Source organism: Bos grunniens, chromosome 12 (assembly GCF_055505025.1).
Source record: "Bos grunniens cultivar Pamir isolate PY7600 chromosome 12, Bosgru_T2T1.0, whole genome shotgun sequence".
Classification (NCBI taxonomy): domain Eukaryota; kingdom Metazoa; phylum Chordata; class Mammalia; order Artiodactyla; family Bovidae; genus Bos; species Bos grunniens.
The window spans coordinates 8,494,042-8,514,274 of NC_141176.1; positions in this window are offsets into that span (position 1 = coordinate 8,494,042).

The following is a 20,233-nucleotide window of genomic DNA, read 5'->3' on the forward strand; positions in this document are numbered from 1 at the left end:
GTAAAACTGTAATTCATGTAAAGGCTTATGTAAAAGTTCTCTTCATGCAAATTAATATTTTTTTAAATGTTGTAATGGAAAAGTAACACTCAGTGAAACGTTGTCAAGAAAAAAAAATTATAATATATCATTTTACTCCCTGAAATTACTGAAGTAGTTAGAACAGCAATAAGAACAATAAGTGAAGTGCACAGTCTGAAACACTGGGAATCCAATTGCAGGATACATCTTTTGGAGAGTGACCAGGTGGGGAGAAATAAATTATAGATGGTTCTTTTGAGTGTAGTGATTGTCAAGCACCTGGCCATTTAGGTTATTTTAGTATCTAATTAAATTTCCAACTGGTCCATCCTAAAGGAAATCACTCCTGAATATTCATTGGAAGGACTGATTTTGAAGCTGAAACCGCAATACTTTGGTCACCTGATGCAAAGAACTGACTCATTTGAAAAGACCCTGATGCTGGGAAAGATTGAAGGTGGGAGGAGAAGGGTACGAAAGAGGATGAGATGGTTGAATGGCATCACTCAATGGTCATAAGTTTGAGGAGACTCCTGGAGTTGGTGATGGACAGGGAGGCCTGCTGTGCTGTGGTCCATGGGGTTGCAAAGAGTCGGACATGACTGAGTGACTGAACTGAACTGAATTAAATTTTATCATAGTAGGCATACTTTTATTTTATAGTATTTGAAATCATATGTATTATATTCTAAATTTAAGATTATTTCTTTTCTAAAATAATTATATATCCAGGTATTATGTTTATTACTTTATTATATTAGTATATGTTACTACAAATGATAAAACATTTTATTTTAACAGTTAAGGAAAACTCTCACAGGAACTGGTTATTAGTCATTAATATTTCCAGCCATTGGAGTCCCCAATCTTATTGCCTTCAGGTATTTGTCACAAAACCAAAAATGCAACAAAAACCTGAAGCGTTTGTAATTGCTGTTTCCTAAAATGTATTACCTGTTGTAGAACACTAAAATTTGAAATTCTTAGCATTTCCAGAAGTATCATTATCATTGAAAATAATTCAAAGAAAGATGCACTCTTAACTTTACTCATTTTCCTAAAAAACTTTCCAAAAAAAAAATCATTTTTGAAACAAAGCACCCTATGTATCACTGTATCAAACACAAAATTGAGTGTGCTAACAAGTTAGAGAAACAAAAATGCAAGCAGGTTTAATAGGCATGCCATGAAAAGCAATGTGGAAATGCATGACAAATCATATAGAATATTCTATTGTCTTTCTAATAATCTGTGCATTTATTTTAACCAATATACCATCATTATAAACATTTAAAATATTTTCTTTGAAACCTACTCCAAACTAATGTAGAAAGACTCTAAGAATCTCTCCCAATACTTTTTACAACCATCTCGTTTGAGATTAATGCCCATATTTCTTACCTAGAACAAAATATAATTTAGAATGCATTCTAAATTATAAAATATAAAAATCCCAAGTTTGAAACTTTGAAAATAATACAAATATTTATTTGTATTCATATTAGATAAATCGAATTGGCAATGAAATATGTAATAGTCTGAAATCAAGAAATGAATTAAGGGAAAATGCTTAAGATAAAATGTACATCATCAAAATATATTTGTGGAAGTAAGGCCTGATTGTAAATGTCCTACATTCTACATTTAGTTAAAATAAATTTAGTAAAGTTTCTCCCATTTTCAATGCAGTCGTCTCTGCATCTGCTCTTAAATAAATAATTTTTGTATAGATAACAGTTATTCCTTATGAATACATGTATTTGATGCATTAAATATGTATTGAGTGTCCACGTATAAGCAAGCAGATAGGATATATTTTAAATATTTGCACTTATTTTTGCTATTAGAGTAGATCAACAGAATTAAAAATAGAAGACAGATTATCTAAATGTTATTAATGCAAGGAATAAATACAAGAAAGTTGTCACAATCAGAAGAAAAAATGTGAATTTTGACAAGACGTAAAAAATTGGAGGCATGCACACAGATGTGGCATTTGAGTTGACCTTTGAATGATGAGTAGTTTGAAAGGAAAAAGCAGGAGAAGAGCACTGGAGCACAAAGAATGACAGGAGTCAAAAGTGAGAGGGTGATACGGCAAAGTAAAACGGTGAGATGGTGGAAAATGAGATAATACATTAACTCCTCACTGCAGTGGCTTTTGGAATCAAGTTAAAAAATTGTCCTACAGTATATATACATTTAATGTGGAGTTCTCAAATATTTTTGAGCAAAAAGGTGCTCTTTGTAAAAGAAAGATCTGCTTCAATTAGGGCTTCTACTAATAGGAAAGGTTTTGGTGAAATGTTAGAAGCAGAAGGATCCATCTTTGGGTTTATTTTATCAGTTTCCTGTATTAATTGTTTTTTAGAAAGCATAGTCAGGATCTCTTTGATATCTTGATAGTTATACTTTAGAAGACAACACTTACACATGCATACAGTCAGATGTTTAGATGGAAATAGCCCTTCGATATGCACACGTGTATATTCTTGGAGTGATTTAGTCAAATAAGAATATACTACTCTAATTTTGTTTTACTAATTTTATGAGTCCTACTTGGATTGTAGAAGATGGTCATTCTCAATGACATCTGTTTTAGTTTTTTTTTAATCCCTCTATCATTTCTCTGGCGAAATAAAGATGCAAATCAGGATGAAGAGTCCTTAATTTGGCAGCAGCTGTATTTCCTCACATTGTTCACAGATGGGATGCAAACAGCAACAGAAAAAACTAATCTGTAGTTTGGTGAGAAAGTCATATATTTTAAATTCTTTCAGTGCTTTCTTAGATTCACATCAAAATTTCTTTTTGGATGTTTATGGCTTCTTGATTTTTGAAAAATCTAATTTAATGATCTAATTTATTTTTTAGTTCAAAATTAGCGATTTTAATGGATATGCTGTATAATTTCAAGGTCTTTCACTTTAAAGGAAGCAAGGTTCCTTGATTTTATTTTAACAGACATAAAGTATTGTGTTTATTTAACTGTCATCAAACCATTTTACAAATTTCAAGTTGGAATGATGGTAATACCAGACTGTTCATCCTACCTTTCTTATAAAGATGTATCTCATTAGATCACCTAACTTGGTTGTAGTTCTGTCAAGCATCCCAGTTAATTTCCCACATGTTAATTTCCAGATAGTAATAGCATTGCTATGGCTTGCGGTTTTCCCTTCACTCTTCTCTTCCTCACTTAAGATTTCTCTTGATAACTTTGGCCAGTTGCACTTGTCATTTGGTACTACTCCCTTTCCAGTATTTTCAGTTGTCCAGACCACACCTCTCTCTTTACATCCACAATTGCTTCTTTCACCAACTTACAGATGTGTGTACATGAGTGCACACACACAAACACACCACTGTGGAACTTAAAAGGAACTCTAAAAAAGGATGAGGTTGTGTGGCAGATGAAGTATATATAGTTTCAGCTCAATCCTCATATCTTGTTTTAGTTTTGAAATATTTCAAAAATGAATGCTAATTTGGAAAAGAAAATGTTTGCTAAAAGATACAATGAGTTAATACTCCATACATATCAAATATAATTTATCCATTAATTCAATTTAAACATAAATATCAATAATGTATTAATTTCATCAACAGCAAATGGGTGGACTTTCTCTTCCTCTGTATAAGGTCTTAGTAGTTTAAAACATTCTACATTATTAGCCGTGTTTCTCTCTAACAAGTGAACTCTGATTTCCCTTCCCTTGAACCTGATTGGACACAGGAACTTTCTTAGACGATAGGTTCTAAGCAGAATGAAATTCTGTGCCCTTTAGGGTAGGTCATAAAATGCTTTGTAGCTCTGCAGAGACTCTGTTGGCCCTGTTCCTTTGAGGTCTTTGAAAAATGTGTAAGAGCTTTGATTCTACACGGAACTTTGGTCAATAGTCCTGACTAAACTTAGCCTCTTAGCCCACTCTGCCAAAACACCAAATATGAGGCAAAAGCCCTTTTACTCTCACAAATCTTCCTATCTGCCAGATAAGTATTATCAACGGACCTAGTCAACATCTCTGAACATTAGAGCAACACCCAACCCAGGCCTGCTCCAATGTCTGATTCACAAACCTGAGATATAATGCAATTTCAAGTATAATACTCTTTCCAGAGAGTAAGTTTGCAGTGGTGGATGACAAGAACAAAAATTAGTGGCTCCATTGGAGCACTTGATCTCACTCACCTTATTATTTTCAAGTATTTTTTCCCTCATCACATTTTTACCTTTCTGCCTTATCTTTTTTTTTTTTTTCTATTGCTATTAGCTTCCATTTCTTGTCACTATGCTGACACTCTGTGGCTTTTTTCTTCTCTAAAAAAATCATTTTATACAATGTCCCCTTCCATTCTTCTATCTATCTTCCCTTTTCTCTGTTCTTTATTCTTTCTTTCTCATCTTTATATATTTTATACCAAAATTTTATAAAAAGTTCATATAAATTGTCTTTATTTCATCACTGCTGCTGCTGCTGCTGCCAGGTCGCTTCAGTTGTGTCTGACTCTGTGCGACTCCATAGACAGCAACCCACCAGGCTCACCCGTCCCTGAGATTCTCCAGGGAATAACACTGGAGTGGGTTGCCATTTCCTTCTTCAATGTGTGAAAGTGAAACGTGAAAGGGAAGTCACTCGGTCGTGTCTGACTCTTAACGACCCCAAGGACTGCAGCCCACCACGCTCCTCCATCCATGGGACTTTCCAGGCAAGAGTACTGGAGTGGGTTGCCATTGCCTTCTCTGATTTCATCACTATCTACCTTATTTTTTATCTACTCTTAACATTCATTAGGCTGTCTTATCAGAGATACCTACTTTTGTCAAATTGAATGTCTCCTCAGTTATTAATTCAATGTCTCAAGGGTTCTTGGTACTCTATACTTTTTCTTAGATAAATATTTCTATACTTAAAGTATTTCTTTACTGTGTTTCTGAGGATATACACTATCATGTTTATTCTTCCCACTTCACTAGACACTCCCTCTCCACTTTCTTTTCTGAGTTTTTCTCCTCTCTTTCTTACTACAGAATGCTGAAGTGCCCACAGACACTCTTGTGGATGCTGACCAGAGACTGGACAGTTCTTTGGTAACAACAAGCATGGCAGTGTATATGAATTGAGATAGAGGGGGAAAAACCATTTCAAGTTCTTTTCTTGAACTAGAGTGTAAATTCATCAGCTGAGAATAACAATGGAAGCAGAGATGGTGAGTGGTAAAAGAGATGATAAAAGAGCAAAATCATTTTCTAGGAAAGCAGAGAGACTGAAATGAAATAGGAATGAAAATATTATTGTTGGGGAGAATTGAGGCCCAAATGTAAAGTCCAGGAACAAATCTATTTGGGACATAGAGTGATAGGAAAATAGAGAACCAAGAGGAAAACCACACAAAATTATACATGTTTGCTGGCATGTGGTTGAATGCCAGTAAACAATAATGCTTCAAGAAAGACTGACAGCAAGAAAAGGTCATTATCAAGGTCAAAAACATTTCTTTTATCAGGACCTATGTCAAGGAAAAATTGAGCAGTGTTTCAATGCAGTCTACTTTTAAATTTTAGATAGCAATGTAGAAAGCAATTGTCATTCATTTGTGTATAGTCATAAAAAAGCATAAAGACACTTGCCTATGATAAGGTAGAATATGTAGAAAAAAAGCAACATTTATATATCAGTACACATTTTTAACCATCTCTTTTTTTTATTGGGCACTTTTTATTTTATTTTTCAAATGTATTTATTTTAATTGGAGGCCAATTATTTTACAATATTGTGGTGGTTTTTGCCATAGGTTGACATGAATCAGCCCTGGGTGTACATGTGTCCCCTGTCCTGAACCCCCCTCCCACCTCCCTCCCCATCCCATCCATCAGGGTCATCCCAGTGCACCAACCCTGAGCAACCATCTCTTTAAATAGAGAAGCATTAAGCATAAACAGACTAACACCACAAAAAACCATAATTCTTTGAATAATAAGATTTAGAATGAATTATATCTTTATGATCATTCTCAAATATTAACTTGTTTTAGTAGCTGAGTTATAAAGAACATGGAGCTTGCAGAGCAGCCTGGACCTGTTGCAGAACTTTCTCTCACTCTGGAACACTGTCAAACTAGTAGCTTCAGGGGTTGCTCTATTTTGATTTTAGGAAGGACCTGGTCCAGCAACTTATTCTTCACATTGGAAGGAATACCCAATAAGCTTCAGACCACTGTGCTCCAAGAAATGTTGATGAGATGGAAAGGTCCTTGGATTTTGAAGGGGTTTATTTTCCACACTTTGATGCAAAAATATCTTACCAATACACCTAAACTAATTGCTACCTGGGACGAAAACATTAAAAAAGTGAAACTGTTAGTAGTTCAGTTTGAGACACCATGGATTGTACTCTCCAGGCTCCTCTGTCCATGGGATTCTTCAAGTAAGAATACTAGAGTGGGTTGCCATTCCCTTCTCTAGGGGATCTTCCCAATCCAGGGATCAAACCGAGGTCTCCTGCATCGCAGGCAGATTCTTTACCATCCAAGCCACAAGGGATGCCTTGAAAGTGTAAGTCACTCAATTATGTCTGACTCTTTGTGATCCCATGGACTGTAGCCCTCCACGCTCTTCTGTCCATGGAATTCTCCAGACAAGAATACTGGAGTGGGTTGTCACTCTCTTCTCCAAGAAATCTTCCCAACCCAGGAGCATTCTTTACCATCAGAGCCACTAGGAAAGCCAATTGCTTCTTAGTATCACCAATTCAATCAGCCTAATAGCATCACTGTAATGGATCATCACAATATCTTGTGGAAAGGAAAGGCAACCAGGTTCCCTCTATGAACTAAATTATGACACAGGGCTAGAGAGTTGCTATACCCTTGAAATAGGATAGAAAAATTGTATTACTAAATGTCAGCTGAAAAATAAAACTATTTCTGTTAAAGGTTATTATAAAAATTAATTTCAAAAAATGACCAATTGCACACCAGATAACAAGGGTGTGTTCATTTGTTCAAGTGATAGAACCATCTAGAATGGCAAATGAGATTTGAAACACCACATTATTACGTTTCAGTTCAGTTCACTTCAGTCACTCAGTCATGTCCGACTCTTTGCAGCCCCATGAATCACAGCACGCCAGGCCTCCCTGTCCATCACCAACTCGTGGAATTCACTTAGACTCACGTCCATCGAGTCTGTGATGCCATCCAGCCATCTCATCCACTGTCATCCCCTTCTCCTCCTGCCCCCTATCCCTCCCAGAATCAGAGTCTTTTCCAATGAGTCAACTCTTCGCATGAGGTGGCCAAAGGACTGGAGTTTCAGCTTCAGCATCATTCCCTCCAAAGAAATCCCAGGGCTGACCTCCTTCAGAATGGACTGGTTGATCTCCTTACAGTCCAAGGGACTCTCAAGAGTCTTCTCCAACACCACAGTTCAAAAGCATCAATTCTTCAGCACTCAGCCTTCTTCACAGTCCAACCCTCACATCCATACATGACCACAGGAAAAACTGTAGCCTTGATTAGACGGACCTTTGTTGGCAAAGTAATGTCTCTGCTTTTGAATATGCTATCTAGGTTGATCATAACTTTCCTTCCAAGGAGTAAGCATCTTTTAATTTCATGGCTGCAGTCACCATCTGCAGTGATTTTGGAGCCCAGAAAAATAAAGTCTGACACTGTTTCCACTGTTTCCCAATCTATTTCCCATGAAGTGATGGGACTGAATGCCATGATCTTCGTTTCCTGAATGTTGAGCTTTCAGCCAACTTTTTCACTCTCCACTTTCACTTTCATCAAGAGGTTCTTTAGTTCCTCTTCACTTCCTGCCATAAGGGTGGTGTCATCTGCATATCTGAGGTTACTGATATTTCTCCTGGCAATCTTGATTCCAGTTTGTGTTTCTTCCAGTCCAGGGTTTCTCATGATGTACTCTGCATATAAGGTAAATAAGCAGGGTGATAATATACAGCCTTGACATACTCCTTTTTCCTATTTGGAACCAGTCTGTTGTTCCATGTCCAGTTCTAACTGTTGCTTCCTGACCTGCATACAGATTTCTCAAGAGGCAGATCAGGTGGTTTGGTATTCCCATCTCTTTCAGAATTTCCCACAGTTTATTGTGATCCACACAGTCAAAGTCTTTGGCATAGTCAATGAAGCAGAAATAGATGTTTTTCTGGAACTCTCTTGCTTTTTCCATGATCCAGCAGATGTTGGCAATTTGATCTCTGGTCCCTCTGCCTTTTCTAAAACCAGCTTGAACATCAGGAAGTTCACGGTTCATGTATTGCTGAAGCCTGGCTTGGAGAATTTTGAGCATTACTTTACTATCATGTGAGATGAGTGCAATTGTGTGGTACCGTACTCTTCAATTTTTGAAGATCCACATTTTCTGTGCAAGCCAAATAGGCAAGTTGAGTGGAGATGTGGTAGAAATCACCATCCTTGTATCTTTTAAGTCCTTGATAGTAGCACTAACCTCTGCAATCCCTGCAGAAATATGGCATTGATTTTGATTAATATTTGGTAGGTAAAGGTGGTTTTAAAGTCCCTCATAGCTCAGACTGTAAAGAATCTGCCTGCAATGCAAGAGATCAGGGTTTGATTCTTGGGTCAGGAAGATCCCCTGAAGAAGAGAATGGCAACCCACTTCAGTATTCTTGCCTGGAGAATCCCATGAACAGAGAAGCATGGTGGGCTATAGTCCATGGGGTGGACAGTCATGGTGGGCTATAGTCAAAGAGGTGGACATGACTGAGTGACTAAAATACACAAAAAGGTGATTTTAGTTGTTTCCACTTGCTCTTTCTTACCAAAAGGGAGCTAATCACATGGGTCAGAGGGCCAGTGTGAGGATTCTGCCAGTTGCTATTTTTATTCCATTTATAGATGAAAGAAATGTCGAAATAATCAGTGGATGTATTTGGAGAGCCACTGGGACCACTGTGAGGTGTCCACACATTACTTAAAACCTCACCAATCACTTGACCTCTTTAAGCACGTATTATGACTGGACAACCACAATGATGTTTTGAGGTTTTAAGAATGTGTGTTAGTACAGGGCCAGTGTTCAACAACTCCCCCCAAAGTCTGATTACTTCTCTCTAACAAATGTATATGGAGAAGGAAATGGAAACCCACTCCAGTATTCTTGCCTGGAAAATTCCAAGGACAGAGGAACATGGCGGGCTACAGTCCATGGGGTCACAAAGAGTCAGACAGGACTGAGCACATCAGCACAACAAATGTATAGTTAGGCTGGTACTTGGCTCTATGTTATTTTAGGAAAGGCTGGAGGAAAGACGATATAAATTTGTACCAGTTGTAATAGTGTCTTTCCTTATGGGGATCCAGCTTCCCCATATTCAAGGTGATCTGGGGCTATAGACTGGCTCAAGTCTCAGCAAATCACTGAAGAGTTGCTACTCTTCTTTGGCTATTCAAATTAAACTTATGTCCAGTATACATAGAACTTCTTCACCTGTTCAAGTCAAGTAAAAATTTAATAAACTACCTACCTATCTATGTGGGTTTCCCAGGTGGCTCAGACAATAAAGATTCTGCTTGAAACACAGGAGAATTGGGTTTTGTTCCTGAGTTGGGATGATCACTGGTAGGAGGAAGTGGCAAACCACTCCAGTATTCTTGCCTGGAAAATCCTATGGACAGAGGAGCCTGACTGGCTACAGTCAATGGGGTCTCAAAGAGTCAGACATGACTGAGTGATGAAAAACACACCTCTGCCAAACACACATCTAGTTATAATCAGTAGACATCATGAGCATCTAGTCTATTCCTTAGGTCTCTGTGAGTCAGACTATCCTGACAAGAGTCTCTTTGTCTCTTCTGTGGGTCAAACAAATGCATTCACATTGTCTTTGCAATTAAGTGATGCCACTTGGCCCTGGTAACCTGGGATCTCATTATCCACATCGCATTAGGGATTCAGGATTGATGCTAATAGTTCTCACACCAATTTCTAAGACAGAGACAAACAACCACAGAACACTTGATGGACTGTAGGATGGAAAATTTATTTCTCAGAGTCATGTTGAAAAGTGTATCCTTCTGCACCTTGCAGGGTGAGTGAACAGGACTTATAAGATAAATTTGCTGTAACACTCCAGAAACACTATGGATGGTGACTGAAGTCATTAAATTAAAATATGCTTGCTCCTTGGAAGGAGAGCTATGACAAACCTAGACAGCATATTAAAAAGCAGAGACATCACTTTGATGACAAAGATCCATCTAGTCAAAGGGCTTCCCAGGTGGCTCAGCTGATAAACAATCCACCTGCAATGTGGGGGATGGAACCTGAGTTCCATCCCTGAGTTGAGAAGATCCCTGAAGAAGGGAACAGCCACTCACTTCAGTATTCTGACCTGGAGAATTCTGTGGATGGTATAGTCCATGGGGTCACAAAGAGTCCAACACAACTGAAAGACTTTCACTTAGTCAAAGCTATGATTTTTCCAGTAGTCAGGTACAGATGTAAGACTTGTACCATAAAGAAGGCTGAGAGCCAAAAAATGGTTGCTTTCAAATTGTGATGCTGGAAAAGATTCTTGAGAGTCCCTTGGACTGCAAGGAGATCCAACCAATCAATCCTAAGGAAATCAACCCTAAATATTCATTGGAAGGACTGATGATGAAACTGAAACTCCAATACTTAAGTCGCCTGATGCAAAGAGCTGACTCAGTGGAAAAGACCCTGATGCTGGGAAAGATTGAAGGCAGGAGAAGAAAGGGATGTCAGAGGATGAGATTGTTATATATCATCAGTGATTCAGTGTACATGGATTTGAGCAAACTCCTGTAGATAGTGAAGGATAGGGGAGCCTAATGTGCCTACGGGGTCAAAAAGATTCAGACATGATTTTGCAACTAAACAACAACACTCTAGCACTCCAATACTCTTGTTTTTGGAAGCCTTCTTCTTTAATATATTAAGGGAGTACTAGCACTTCAACTTCATTTACTATAGGCCACTCCTGTCTCCATGTTACCAGAAGTTCAGTTCAGCTCGTCACTTAGTTGTGTCCAAGTCTTTGCCACCCCATGGACTGCAGCACTCCAGGCTTCCCTGTCCTTTAACAACTCCTGGAGCCTACTCAAACTCATGTCCATCGAGTCACTGATGCCATCCAACTAGCTCACCCTCTGTTATCCACTTCTCTTCCTGCCTTCAATCTTTCCCAAATTCAGGGTCTTTTCCAATGAGTCAGTTCTTCACAACAGGTGGCCAAAGTTGTGGAGCTCCAGCTTCATCATCAGTCCTTCAAATTAATATTCAAGACTGATTTCCTTTAGGATGGACTGGTTGGATCTCCTTGCTGTCCATGGGACCCTCAAGTGTCTTCTCCAATACCACAGTTAAAAAACATTAATGCTTCTGCACTCAGCTTTCTTTTTAGTCCAACTCACATTCACATATGACTACTGGAAAAATAATAGCTTTGACTAGGTGAACCTTTGTCCATAATGTCTCTGCTTTTTAATATGCTGTCTAAGTTGGTCAGGGCTTTTCTTCCAAGGAGCAAGTGTCTTTTAATTTTATGGCTGCAGTCACTATCTGCAGTGATTTTGGAGCCCAGGAAAATAATGTCTGTGACTACTATCACTGTGTCCCCATCTATTTGCCATGAAAGGATGGGACCAGATGCCATTATCTTAGTTTTTTGAATGTTGAGTTTTAAGCCAGCTTTTTCACTCTTCTCTTTCACTCTCATCAAAAAGTTCTTTAGTTCCTCTTCACTTTCTTCCAAGAAGAAAGTTGGTTTCTTCTGCATATCTGAGGTTATTGATATTTCTCCTGGCAATCTTAATTCCAGCTTGTCCTTCATCCAGGCAAGCATTTCACATTATGTACTCTGCATATAAGTTAAATAAGCAGAGTGACAATATACAGCCTTGATGTACTCCTTTCCCAATTTGAAATCCAATCCCTCATTCCATGTTTGGTTCTAACTGTTGTTTCTTGACCTGCATACAGATTTCTCAGGAGGCACATAAGGTGGCATGGTATTCCCATCTCTAAAAATTTAAAACAGCTTGTGGTGATCCACACAGTCAAAGGCTTTGGCATAATCAATAAAGCAGAAGTGGATGTTTTTCTGGAACTTTCTTGCTTTTTTAATGATCCAGCGGATGTTAGCAGTTTGATCTCTGGTTCTTCTGCCTTTTCTAAATCCAACTTGAACATATCAAAGTTCTTGATATGTTGAATCCTGGCTTGGAAATTTTTGAGATTACTTTGCTAGCATGTGAGATGAGTACAATTATGTGATAGTTTGAACATTGTTTGGCATTGTCTTTCTTTGGGATTGGAATGAAAACTGACCTTTTCCAGTCCTGTGGCCACTGCTGAGTTTTCCAAATTTGCTGGCATATTGAGTGTAGCACTTGGACAGCATCATCTTTGAGGATTTGAAATAGCTCAACCAGTATTCCATCACGTCCACTAGTTTTGCTCATAGTGATGCTTCCTCAGACCCATTTGACTCTAGGTGAGTGATCACACCATTGTGGTTAACTGGGTCATTAAGATATTCTTTGTTTTGTTCTTCTGTGTATTCTTTCCACCTCTTCTTAATATCTTCTGCTTTTGTTAGGTCCATACCACTTCTGTCCTGTATTGTGCCCATCTTTGCATGAAATCTTCCCTTGGTATCTCTAATTTTCTTGAAGAGATCTCTAGTTTTCCACATTCTTTCATTTTCCTCTATTTACATTGATCACTGGGAAGCCTTTCTTATCTCTCCTTACTATTCTTTGGAACTCTGCATTCAGATGGGCATATCTTTCCTTTTCTCCTTTGCCTTTAGTTTCTCTTATTTTCTCAGCTATTTGTAAGGCCTCCTCAGACAAACATTTTGCCTTTCTGCATTTCTTTTTCTTGAGGATGATCTCGGTCACTGCCTTCTGTACAATATTATGAACATCTGTCCATAGTTCTTCAGGCACACTATGTATAAAATCTAATCCCTTGAATCTATTTGTCACTTCCACTCTATAATCATAAGGGATTTGAGTTAGGTATATCTGAATGGTCTAGTGGTTTTCCGTACTTTCTTCAATTTAATTCTGAATTTGGCTATATGGAGTTCATGATCTGAGCCAGAGTCAGCTCCCAGTCTTGTGTTTGCTAACTGTATAGAGCTTCTCCATCTTCAGCTGCAAAGAATATAATCAATCTGATTTCTATACTGACCATGTGGAGATGTCCATGTGTAGAGTTGTCTCTCGTGCTGTTGGGAGAGGGTGTTTGCTATGACCAGTGCATTCTCTTGGCAAAACTCTGTTCACCTTTTCCCTGCTTCATTTTGTACTCCAAGGCCAAACTTGCCTGTTACTCCAGGTATCTCTTGACTTCCTACTTTTTTATTCCAGTCCACTATGATGAAAAGTACATCTTTTTTTTTTTTTTGGTGTTTGTTAATTATATAAGGTCTTGTAGGTATTTATAGAACTTTCAACTTCAGAAGGTCACCATTATCTTCATTACCCCTACCATAGTTTGTTTTCAGGTCAAACAAGATGGAGGGAATACATCCCCATCCATCAACAGAAAATTGGATTAAAGAATTACTGAGTTTGGTCTTGCCCATCAGAACAAGACCTAGTTTCCCCCACAGTCAGTCTCTCCCATCAGGAAGCTTCCATAAACCTATTATCCTTATCCATCAGAGGGCAGACAGAATGAAAACCACGATCACAGAAAACTAATCAAACTAATCACATAGACCACAACCTTGTGTAAATCAATGAAACTATGAGCCATACCATGGAGAGGCATCCATGAGGGATGGGTTATTGGAGAGTTCTTACAAAATGTGGTCCACTGAAGAAGGGAATGACAAACAGCTTCAGTATTTCCTTGAGAACCCCATAAACAGTATGAAAAGGCAAAAAGACAAATCACTGAAAGATGAACTCCCCAGGTGGGTAGGTGCCCAACATGCTACTGGAGAATAGTGGAGAAATAACTCCAAAAGGAATGAAGAGACAGAGCCAAACCGAAAACAAGGTCTAGTTGTGGATGTGACTGGTGATGGAAGTAAAGTCCGATGCTGTAAAGAACAATATTGCATAGGAACCTGGAATGTTAGGTCCATGAATCAAGGCAAATTGGAAGTGGTCAAACAGGAGATGGCAAGAGTGAAAGTTGACATTTTAGAAATCAGTGAACTAAAATGGACTGGATCAGGAGATTTTAATCTAGATGACCATTATATCTACTACTTTGGAAAGAATCCCTTAGAAGAAATGGAGTAGCCCTCATAGTCACAAAAGAATCTGAAATGAAGTACTTGGGGGCAATCTCAAAAGTGTTACCAGAAACCAATCAACAAATATTTTGAAGCTCTTTTTAAGCCTTCAAGCTAAAGCACTGAATGCAAAATATCTGACTGTCTTATTCCAATTATGGGATCAATTTTAAGGCAGAAGTTTTCAAGGTTTTGCTTAGGCAGTCATCTATGCAATCCTTATTATTAAGATTATTTCAAGATTTGAACAAACAACTGTATATCTTATAATATTTTACAACTGCTGTTCTTCCATATTTAATGTTACCTCATCTTCCTACACTGCATAAAAAAGTCAGACATATTCACACTTAATTAGCAAACAATTAGGAAGCTTGAGTTATATTTTATCAGCCTTCTAATCAGGAAGAGCTGTTTCTCCTCTGCAAGATTCTGAAAATGCTCCAAGAATCCAGAACTTGTTGAATTCAAACTAGTAGAGAAAATATGTTAGCTAACCACTTTGAATAAAAGAAAGAATTTATATTGAAAAACACTCTTTTCCTGAGCCAGATTGGTTTAAGAGTCTAGGTTCTAGAGCACAAATTATCTATCTTTTGTTTTAAATAGGAATTTATGCAGAATCATATTTTTCCAAAAATTGTGGCTCAGCTGGTAAAGAATCCGCCTGGAATACGGGAGACCTGGGTTCAATCCCTGGGTTGGGAAGATCCCCCGGAGAAGGGAAAGGCTACCCACTCCAGTATTCTGGCCTGGAGAACTCCATGGATCATATACTCCGTGAGGTTGCAAAGAGTCGGACATGACAGCTTCTTTCATTTTACTTTCACTTTCACCTTTATCATACTCATAGTCATCTACTTTATTTTACTGACTTATCAAGTAAATTTGTTATGTGTGTGTGTATGCCAGTGTTATTCTCTGTACTGAGGTAATTAAATGAGTTTTTCTCATCATCTGAAAATATGAGTGAACTTGACTTTCACTAAATATAATGCATAGAATAATATCTTAGATTTAACCTCATTCTTATCTCTATTATGCATCAGTTGGGACAATTATCAGCCAGGAAGACAATTTCTGATTCATTTTTGAAGTGTTAACTAAGAATAGACCAATAAATGATTGAATCAGTACAAAGTGTGAGACTACAATAATTCAGCTCTTTGTGTTGTTATTCTTTGTGTGTGTGTGTGTTAGTCACTCAGTCCTGTCCAGCTCTTTATGACCCCATTGACTATAGCCTACTACTAGGCTCCTCTGTCCATGGAATTCTCCAGGGAAGAATATTAGAGTGGGTTACCATTCCCTTCTCGAAGGGATCCACCCAATCCAGAGATCGAACCTAGGTATCTAAGATTGAAGGCAGATTTTTTACCATCTGAGACACCAGGGAAGCCCCTGTTATTCTTTACTACTCTGATTTTGTTACTCTTTCTATTCCTTTCTTTATTTTTCTCAAATTGTTGTTCACTTGTCCAGTTGTGTCCAACACTTTGCAACTCCATGGACTGCACCACATCAGGCTTCTCTGTCCTTCACCATCTCCCAGAGTTTGCTCAAAGTCATGTCCATTGAGTCAGTGATTCCATCCAACTAGCTCATTCTCTGTCATCCCCTTCTCCTCCTGCCTTCAATCCTTCCCAGCATCAGGGTTTTTCTTCCAATGAATCAGCTCTTCACATCAGGTGGTCAAAGTATTTGAGCTTCAGCATCAGTCCTTCCAATGAATATTCTGGGTTGATATCCTTTAGGATAGACTGGTTTGATCTCCTTCCTGTCTCAAGAACCCTCTCCAGGACCAGTTTGAAGGCATTAATTCTTTGATGCTCAGCCTTTTATATTGTCCAGCTCTCACATCTGTACATGTCTACTGGTAAATTTGCCAAAATATCTCTCAAGTAAATTTACCAAAATATTTTTTAGATAAACATCATGAGAATTTTATAAGTTCTTTATTCCATCGCTTTTCAGTTCAGTTCAGTCACTCAGTCATGTCCGACTCTTTGCAACTTTATGGACTACAGCACGTCAGGCCTCCCTGTCCATCAGTAACTCCCAGAGTTTACCCAAACTCATGTCTATTGAGTCAGTGATGCTATCTAACCATCTCATCCTCTGCAGTCCCTGTCTCCTCCTGCCTTCGATCTTTCCCAGCATCAGGGTCTTTTCAATGAGTCCATTTCCTTTAGTGGGCCAATATCTTTGTAATAGCACATACTTTTATTTGTATTGAGATATAGCTGACATAATGCTAGTTCTATATATTAGTTTTATGTGTACAACATACTGACTATACAAAGTTGCTATAATATTAGTAACTATATTCCTTATTCCATGCATAACTGGTAGTTTGTATGACAATCCCCTTGACCTATTTTGCACCCCCTCCCCATTGCCTTTATTTTGGCAACCACTAGTTTGTTCTCTGCTTCTGTTAGTCTGTTTCTGTCTTATTCTATTTGTTCATTTGTTTTATTTTTTAGATTCCAAATATAAATGGAAACAGTATCTGTCTTTCTCTGTCTGAATTATTCTACTTTGCATAATTATTTCCTCCAGAGCCATCCATGATGCTGCAAATGGAAAGATTTCCTTCTTTTTTTAACAGCTGGATAATGTTCCATTATATATACGTATACATATACGTATATATATATATACATATATATATATATATATACATCATCCATTCATCTGTAGATGGACACTAGATTGCTTTCATATCTCAGCTATTACAAATAATGCTGCAATGAACAATGAACATTGGAGTGTATATATCCCTTTGAATTAGTGTTTTCATATTCTTCACAGGAATATCTAGGAGTGGAATTACTGTATAGTATGACATAAAATAAAATTTTAAATGAGAAGTTTGGATAGAGGTACCAAGAAACAAAAGGCAAAATTTCAGAGAATATATTGGAAATTCAACAAAGAAATTTTAACCAACACCCGTATTTAAGATATAAAAAGTTTGAGTGTGTGGTGATAACAAAAATTAGGATCTATGGATTTCTATGATAATGTTGGGCTGGATGAAGCACAAGCTGGAATCAAGATTGCCAGGAGAAATATTGGTAAACTCACATATGCAGATGACACCACCCTTATGGCAGAAAGTGAAGAAGAACTAAAAGCCTCTTGATGAAAGTGAAAGAGGAGAGTGAAAAAGTTGGCTTAACACTCAACATTCAGAAAACAAAGATCATGGCATACTGTCCCATTACTTCATGGCAAATAGATGAAGAAACAATGGAAACAGTGACAGACGTAATTTTATTGGCCTCCAAAATTGCTATAGATGGTGACTGCAGTCATTAAATTAAAAGATGCTTGCTTCTTAGAAGAAAAGCTCTGACCAACCTAGACAGCATGTTAAAAAGCAGAGACATTACTTTGCTGACAAAGGTCCATCTAGTCAAAACTATGGTTTTCCCAGTAGTCATGTATGGCTGTGAATGAAAGTGAAAGTCATTTAGTTGTGTCCGATTCTTTGTGACCAGATTCTTTCTGTACAGTCCATGGAATTCTCCATGCCAGAATACTGGAGTGGGTAACCTTTTCCTTCTCCAGAGGATCTTTCCAACCTAAGGATTGAACCTAGGTCTCCCACATTGCACGCAGATTCTTAATCAGCTAAGCCACAAGGGAAGCCCAAGAATACCAAAGTGGGTAGTCTGTCCCTTCTCCACTGATCTTCCCAACCCAGTAATCAAATCAGGGTCTCCTGCATTGCAGGCAGATTCTTTACCAACTGAGCTATCAAGGGAGATATGAGAATTGGACCATAAAGAAATCTGAATGGCAAATAATTGATACTTTCAAAATGTGGTGTTGGAGAGGCCTTTTGAGAGTCCCTTAGACTTCAAGGAGATAAAACCAGTCAATCCTAAAGGAAATCAACCCTGAATATTCATTGGAAGGACTGATGATGAAGCTTCTTTGGCCACCTGATCCGAAGAACTGACTCATTGGAAAAGACTCTGCTGCTAGGAAATATTGAAGGCAGGAGGAGAAGGGGATGACATAGGATGAGATGGTTGGATGTCATCACTGACTCCATGGACATGAGTTTGAGCAAGCTCCGAGAGTTGGTGAAAGATAGGGAATCTGGCGTGCTGCAGTCCATGGGTCATAAAGAGAGGGACACAACTGAGTGACTGAACTGAACTGATGAAGATGCTCAATAGCTATGTCAGCTTTATAAATATGTGCCCACCAAATACATGAACATAACAGACCACTCAAATAACAGTGAGTGTTTAGTATAAATATCCATTTAATATTAACTAAAACACATGGGGCTTCCCTGGTGGCTCAGATGATAAAGAATCTGCCTGAAATGCAGGAGACCCAGATTTGATCCCTGGGTTGAGAAGATCCCCTGGAGAAGGGAATGGCAATCTACTCCAGTACTCTTGCCTGGAGGATTCCATGGACAGTGGAGCCTGGCAGGCTACAGTCCACAGGGTCACGAAGAGTCGGACAGGACTGAGTGACTAATATTTGGATCTTCCCTGGCAGCTCAGACGATAACAATGCAGGAGACCCAGGTTCAATCCCTGGGTCAGGAAGATCTCCTGAAGAAGGAAATGGTGACTCACTCCAGGACTCCTGCCTGGAAAATCCCATGGATAGAAGAGCCTGGAAGGCTACAGTCCATAGTGTCACAAAGAGTTGGACATGACTGAACGACTTCACTTTCATTTTCTTTCTTTCCTTTCTTTAAAGCACATGTATACAGAATAAAATATTTAAAACTGGTAATCTGGAAAGATGATCTATTGTGCTTAAACTTATTAAAAACTTTATGAGTCATATTTCATTTTCTTTTCCCTTTGACATTCAGCTAGAAATAGCTAAAGGTTATGTTTATTTTTTTTAGAGAGTTTTTTCTTTTTTTTTAATTTTTTTTTAGTTTTATTTTATTTTTAAACTTTACATAATTGTATTAGTTTTGCCAAATATCAAAATGAATCCGCCACAGGTATACATGTGTTCCCCATCCTGAACCCTCCTCCCTCCTCCCTCCCCATACCATCCCTCTGGGTCGTCCCAGTGCACTAGCACCAAGCATCCAGTATCGTGCATCAAACCTGGACTGGCAACTCGTTTCTTACATGAAGTTTTACATGTTTCAATATCATTCTCCCAAATCTTCTCACCCTCTCCCTCTCCCTCTCCCACAGAGTCCATAAGACTGTTCTGTACATCAGTGTCTCTTTTGCTGTCTCGTACACCGGGTTATGGTTACCATCTTTCTAAATTCCATATATATGCGTTAATATACTGTATTTATGTTTTTCCTTCTGGCTTACTTCACTCTGTATAATAGGCTCCAGTTTCATCCACCTCATTAGAACTGATTCAAATGTATTCTTTTTAATGGCTGAGTGATACTCCATTGTGTATATGTACCACAGCTTTCTTATCCATTCATCTGCTGATGGACATCTAGGTTGCTTCCATGTCCTGGCTATTATAAACAGTGCTGCGATGAACATTGGGGTACACGTGTCTCTTTCCCTTCTGGTTTCCTCAGTGTGTATGCCGAGCAGTGGGATTGCTGGATCATAAGGCAGTTCTATTTCCAGTTTTTTAAGGAATCTCCACACTGTTCTCCATAGTGGCTGTACTAGTTTGCATTCCCACCAACAGTGTAAGAGGGTTCCCTTTTCTCCACACCCTCTCCAGCAGTTATTATTTGTAGACTTTTGGATCGCAGCCATTCTGAATGGTGTGAAATGGTACCTCATAGTGGTTTTGATTTGCATTTCTCTGATAATGAGTGATGTTGAGCATCTTTTCATGTGTTTGTTAGCCATCTGTATGTCTTCTTTGGAGAAATGTCTATTTAGTTCTTTGGACCATTTATTGATTGGGTCGTTTATTTTTCTGGAGTTGAGCTGTAGGAGTTGCTTGTATATTTTTGAGATTAGTTG